This window comes from Phascolarctos cinereus, unplaced genomic scaffold (assembly GCF_003287225.1).
Source record: "Phascolarctos cinereus isolate Bilbo 61053 unplaced genomic scaffold, phaCin_HiC Scaffold_726;HRSCAF=1367, whole genome shotgun sequence".
Classification (NCBI taxonomy): domain Eukaryota; kingdom Metazoa; phylum Chordata; class Mammalia; order Diprotodontia; family Phascolarctidae; genus Phascolarctos; species Phascolarctos cinereus.
This window is the reverse complement of record NW_027556098.1, coordinates 413169395-413175910: the sequence shown is the minus strand read 5'-3', so window position 1 is coordinate 413175910 and position 6516 is coordinate 413169395. Positions and strand designations below refer to the sequence as shown.

Below are 6516 nucleotides of genomic sequence, written 5' to 3'. Positions count from 1 at the left end.
GAAGCTCCTCTCTTTGAAGTTCTTGATAACTATTGAGAGGAGGGCAGCCAGGCTGACCAAGGGCCTTGAGTTCATGCCACATGAAGCCTGGTTGGAGGAGCCTCCGAGAAGCCATGATGGCTATCTTCACTTGTTTGAAGGCTTGCCATGGGGAGGGGTGATTCTAAGGTCAGTACTTGGAGCTTGGGGGAGTGGCTGCAAGTCCCAAGATGTTAGCACATCTCATGTGATGACAAATGTCCCAACCGCTAGAACTGTTGAAAAGTAATATAAGCTGCCTTGGCAGGTGGTGGGTTCCTCAATGGAGGGCTTCAAGCAAAGGCTGAATGACCGCTCAGGCATGTCACAGGCAACCGCTGGACAAGGTGGTCTCTGTGGACCCCTTCTCCTCTGTGGTTCTGTGAGCTTGGGGTTGTGAATGCAAGTATGACTGAAACCATGATATTTCTATCTGCAGAAATGGGGAAGGCTTGGGGAGGAGTGAGTGGGTAGGGAGGAAGATAAGTGATTCTGATTTAGACATATTGGGACAACAGAGGCTGACTCATCCAATCCCCTCATTTCAGAGAAATTGAAGACTGGAGTGGGATTTGAACCCACATTCATTGGCCCCTGAACCAGTGTTCTTTGTAACGTGCTCAAAATGGGAAAAATAGATTTTCAGAGAAAACCACAGCTGTCGTTGGCTCTAAATGTGAAGATATTCTGAGAAGGTAAAATCATTTTGTGAATGTTTATGGGAGAGGGCATGGATACTGAAACCCTTATCATAGCAGACTCGTGTGCTGCCTTTACTAAGCTTCCCTCTGCTCTTCTTCACTGAGACCTCCACCCTCTGCACCATCACATTTTTCTTAAATTATTAAATATTAGAAAATAATTTTAGGATATTTTAAAGCAAATCCAAATTGAGCCTTTCCTACATCCCTCAATCCCTAAAGGGGGGGCCACCTCCGATCATCCTGATCTATATCTTGCCACTGGACCCAGATGGCTCTGGAAGAGAAGGTGAGGCTGGTGACTTTGCACAGCCCTCCCCCACTTAAATGCAATTCACTTGCAAATCATGGCATCACCTTCTTGATGTCATGGTCCTCTTTGGGGATGAAGGACAAACAACAACCCTAAAAGAGAATGAGAACTAGGCAGTTAAAGATGTCTAGTCAGTAGTTTGGATGGAACTAGGATTCAGGAGAGACACTAGGTTCACGCATATTGATTTAGGAGTCATCTGCTTTGAAGCTATAATTAAGCCCATTGAGGGTTTCTGTGATTACCACAAGAGGGGGGTAGAGAGAGAGAAGAAAACAAGACTGAAGACAGAGCTTGGGGGAACTCCATCGATTAGGGGGCAGAGGACAGATGCTGATTCAGTAACAGAAATTTGAAGAAGGATCCAGATAGGTAGAAGGAGAAACAGAAGCCAAGGGAGCAGAGAATATCGAGTGGAGACAAAGAGAAGGCAAGAAGGATGAGGACTAAGACAAGGTCATAATATTGGGCAGAGATTATCAGCAGTCTTGGAGGAAGCAGTTTCTGTGCCGTAGTGGGTTAGAAGACACATTGCAGGAGGCTGAGGAATGAGTGAACACAAGAGGAAGGTGGCTTTTTTTCTAGGACAAATGATCACTGAAACCTAGATTTGGCTGACAGGGTAGAAGGGGGAAGAGGTATAGACTGATAACTTGAGGAAACAGACGGGTCAAAGGAAAGGTTTTTTACTTATCTTTTTTTTTTTAATGTTGGGGAGCTTTGAGCCTGTTTGAAGGTAGCAAGGGAAAGGAGCCCATAGACAGGGAAAAATTAAAAAGGAGGGAAGAGTAAAATAGAGAGAAAGAGGAAAGAATATGACCTATGGGGCAAGGACCTGGAGGACAGGCCAGCTTAGTGTTGGGCACACAGCAGGTGATTAATGTATGCTTATTGCGTTGGATACGGGGTACATGTAGAAGAGTTTGCTTTGGCAAGGATAAGAGCCACTTATGCCTCAGAGATGCGAACAATTGAGGAGAAAATGGGGGTGTGTGTATATGTGACATGCAGAATAGGGAATGAGAGAGCTCCCTACAGATAGCCTAATTATTTAAGTAAAGTGGGAGGTGAGGGAGGGCCTCTTTTGGTCAGCCAATAAACATTTATTAAGTGTCTACTGTGTTCCCAGCACTATGCTAAGTGCTGGGAATAGTACAAAGAAAGGCAAAAGACAAGTTTCTGCTCTCGAGGAGCTAACAATCTAATGGGGGAGGCAGTATGCAGACAACTATGTAGAAACAATCTGTAGGCAGGATGAATAATAGATAATCAATAGAGGGAAGGAACTAGAATTAAGAAGAATGAGGAAAGGCATCTTGGAGAAGGTGGGATCTTAGCTGGGACTTGAAGAAGCTAGGGATGACAGGAAGTGAAAATGAGGAGGGATGGGGGCATTCCAGGCACGGGGGACAGTGAAATGTCTGCTGTTGAGAGATGGGGTGTCTTTTTTGAGGAACAGCAAAGAGGCCAGTGTCACTGGGTTCAGTAGTGTGGAAGGGGTATAAGGTGTAAGAAGTCTAGAAAGGTGAGGGGTGGAGAAGGAAGTTATAAAGGGCTTTATATGCCAAACAGAGGATTTTATATTTGCCCTTAGAGGTGAAAAGGAGCCATTGCAGTTTACTGAGATGACATAATCAGACCCGTGCTGTAGGAGGATCATGTTGACAGCTAAGTGAAGGATGGACTAGAATGGGGAGGGACCTGAAGCTGGCAGACCCACCAGCAGCAACCACAACAATCTAGGCATGAGGTGATGAGGGTCTGCACTAGGACGGGGGCAGTGTTAGAAGAGAGAAGGCGGTGTATGCAAGAGATGTTTTGAAGGTAAAATTGGCAGGCCTTGGCAACAGACTGGATATGTAGTGGGGGGTTGGGAGGTGAGAGAGTGAGATGTCGAGATTGATACCTAGGCTAAGCACCTAGCTGACTGAAAAGATGGTGATGCCTTTGATAATAATAAGGAAGTTTGGAATGGGAATGGCTTGGAGAAAAGATCATGAGTTTAGTTTTGGATATGTGGAGTTTAAGATGTCTATGGGGCATCCACTTCAAAATGTCTAATAGGTAGTTGGAGATGAGTCTTCAGAGAGCTCAGGGCTGGGCAAGGAGATTTGAGAATCATCAGCATAGAGATGATTGAAGCTATTGAAGGTGATGTCATCACCAAATGAGATAGCATAGGAAGATAGGAGCTCTGGAGGCCTGGGGGACACCCACAGGCATGACCTGGATGAAGATCATCACAAGAGACTGAGGAGTGGTCAGACAGTGGGAGGAGAACTTGTAGAGCCCAGTGTCATGAAAACCTAGAGCAAAGAGACGAGCTAGGAGAAGAGGGTGATGGACAGTATCAGAAGCTGCCCAGAGATCAAGAGAGATGAGGGTTGAGAAAAGGTCATGAGGTTTGACAATGAAGGGACCACCAGTGACTTGGGACACAGCAGTTTTGGTTGAATGATGAGATTAGAATTCAGACCACAGAGATTAGGAAGAGAATGAGAGAAAAGGAAGTGGAGAACTCACTGTAAATGGCCTTCTCTAATCTCACCACAAAAGGAATAGACGGGATAATAGTGGAGACCATTATTATATACAGATCAAGTAAGGGTTTTGTGAGACTGTAGGAGACATAAGCATGTTTATAAGTGGGATGGAAGCAGCCAGTAGACAAGGAGAGAATCAAGATAAGTGTGTGTGTGTGTGTGTGCATGCGTGCGTGTGTGTGTGTGTGTGCGCGTGTGTGTGTGTGCGTGTGTGTGTGTGTGTGTGTGTGTGCGTGTGCGTGTGTGTGCGTGCGTGTGTGGTAGAGGGAGCTATTGCTTGTCCTTTGTTTTCGAAGAGGACCAATGACATTAGATGATGTCTTGACTTGTTCATGAATTGGATTTCAGTGAAGCAGAATCTCAAAGTCATCTGTCTTTCTCTTCTGTCTTCCAGTCATTAAAGTCCAGTGGCGGGACAAAAGTCAAGATGACCAGGATGCAGTGGATGACTGTAGCATCTTTGATGTCTGACCAGACTCTAAGTGCTCCAAAATGCTTCAACCACCTTCATGGCGGTTGGAATGAAATGTTCTCCTCCAGTTCCACCAAGGGAGGTCTTCACATGCATAGGGTAGATACCCTTCTACCTCACCTTCTATCTTCAGGCCAATAGGTTACTTTCAACTTGGTTTAGCCTGTCTGCCCAAGACAATTTTACTAGAGTGTGGCTGCTGCACATGCTATAGCTTCTTGGAGTTGGAAGTGAGAGTCGAGGGCCAGGTGGACCCAAAAATTGGCTGAGTAACCCTGAAAAGGCAGTCCTTCTTGACACCCTAAACTGCAATGCTACAAACTTTGTCAAGGAGTGATCTCATTTCCTCAGCGACCATATTTGGGAGTTTCATCAGATGTGGGAAAGCCTTTATGCAGCAGAGCAGTAAGTTGAGATGGGTCAGAAGACATGGGGCCACACTTAACCTCTGTGTAACAGTTAACTCAATGGCTTGGATGGCTCCCAGAAGCTTGTCAGAGAAGCCTGGGCCCCTGGGCATGGCACTGGGGAGTGGAGCCTGTACACTCCCCTCCCCACCCTGCCTCCAGCCCAGATAGTTGCCTCTTCCCTTCTTCCAGCAGAGCCTCCAGCTTACCTCTACCTAGTGACTTGGAATCAAATCCCACCTAGGACGGTTTCTGCTTGTATCACCTTAGGCCAGTCACTTCACCTCCACAGCCATCAGTTTCCTCCTCCGTAACATGCAGGACAGGAGTTAGACTGAATGGCCTCTGAGGTCCCAGACTTTTTACAGATGATATTTATCTTATCAAACACTTAGCACAATGCCTGCCACATAATAAGGGCTTAATAAATATTTATTGAATTAGAAGGCCCCCAATAAATGCTAGTTTCCTCCCCCACCTTCCTTTTTCTTTCCATTCTGTATCTGTGATCCAAGAATTCAGTTAGCTCCTTCTCTGAAGTCAAGATTGTGAATGAATGAAAGTGGTATCAGGGGCAGAAAAAGGAGGAGACATGACTGGAGTAGAGGTTACCAGGTAGATAAAGAATAGATTGAGGAAGAGTGAAGTGGATAGAGAGATGGGAGATTGGTGGTTATGGTAAGAGGATTTCAGAATTTTGGATTTTGGACAGAGCCCGCTTATGTGTGCCGGTGAGATCTGTGTGTTGCTGAGGTAGAGTAAAGATGGGAGTGATGAAAGGTGAAGCTGATAAACTGGGAGGCCAGGATATGGGAGGAGATGTCAGCTTCTATGTAGCTAGGTGGCTGAGTGGATAGAATGTTGGGCTTGGAGTCAGAAAGACCTGAGTTCATATCTGGTCTCAGGCTGTGTGACTCTGGGCAAGTCACTTAACTGCTGTCTGCCTCAGTTTCCTCATCTGTAAAATAAGGATAATAATAGCATCTACCTCCCAGAGCTGTTGTGAGGTCTAAAAAAGACAGTATTTGCAAACTGCTTAGCACAGTGCCTGCCAGACATGTAGGTGCTACATAAATACTAGCTACGACTACTATTATTATTATGTTGAAGTTCTCGAGCACAAGGACAGGGATTGAAATAAAGAAGACTGAACTCAGAGACTGAACTCCCCAAGAAAGAAGGGGGTAGGACCTCGAGTCCAATTATCACTCTCCAGATAAAGTCATAGACTCGTGGAGTAAGCCTCAGTTGGGAAGGCTGCTGAGGGATGGTGGAAGGGGTGAGTCTGGGATGTCATCAGGGAGCAAAGAGTGTGTCTGTTGGCAAAGGGGATGGGAAAAGGCTCGACCAGCCCTGGAAAGGGTGACCAGGGATGGATGCAGATGGGTTCTCCAGACGGAATCAAGTTTTCCTGAGAACAAGAAGGAAAGTGTGTGAGAGGATGAGGAAAGGGAAGTTTGTTAATAGATTGGGCTATCCAGGGGCACATTGGGAAGGGAGGGCAGAGTGGGATAGGGTTTGGATAGGGGGAGGCCAAGGGCTGAGGGAATGGGGAATAGATGGTGCCTGGGGAAGTATAGTCAGAGGAAGAGGCTGGAGCTCACTGAGCTATAGAACAGGGAGCGTGCAAGTTGACTGGGCTTCTGCCCGCAGGAATCTTATGATGATGGAGGACCCTATCAGTTCATTGCTCCTGAAATACTTAGGAAGAAGGGAGATTGGGTTGGGTCTCTGTGTTGGTAAATACCTGCTGATGGAGTCCCTAGGTGCCTGCCCGTACTCACTCTGGGCACTGTCTCCTGTGTCTTAGCCCATGCTAGTGACCTGTAGCTAGAAAACAGCCTGAAAAAGGCACATGCATCTGGCTCCTGGCCTGGCCTGGCCTTGGTGTCTGAGACTCTAGTCTGGAGAAGGTTTGGGAGGTGAAAGGCCTGGTCTTATGTCAGTGGATAGAACATTGGACCTGGAATCAGGGAGGATCTGAGTTCAAATCCAGCCTCTGACACTTACTAGCTGTATGACTCAGGGCAAGCCACTGTACCTTTGTTTGTCTCCCTCAGTT

The 6516-nt window shown here is 46.5% G+C and overlaps 1 long non-coding RNA gene across 1 annotated transcript; it reads left to right on the top strand.

The window, feature by feature from the left end:
* The first annotated feature begins 253 nt into the window (after positions 1 to 253).
* On the top strand, positions 254 to 5933 carry LOC110219730 (uncharacterized). The gene is made up of 3 exons (XR_002327735.2): positions 254 to 424; positions 567 to 713; positions 3970 to 5933. It is a non-coding gene; the product is annotated as an uncharacterized LOC110219730 (long non-coding RNA).
* The last annotated feature ends 583 nt before the right edge of the window (positions 5934 to 6516 follow it).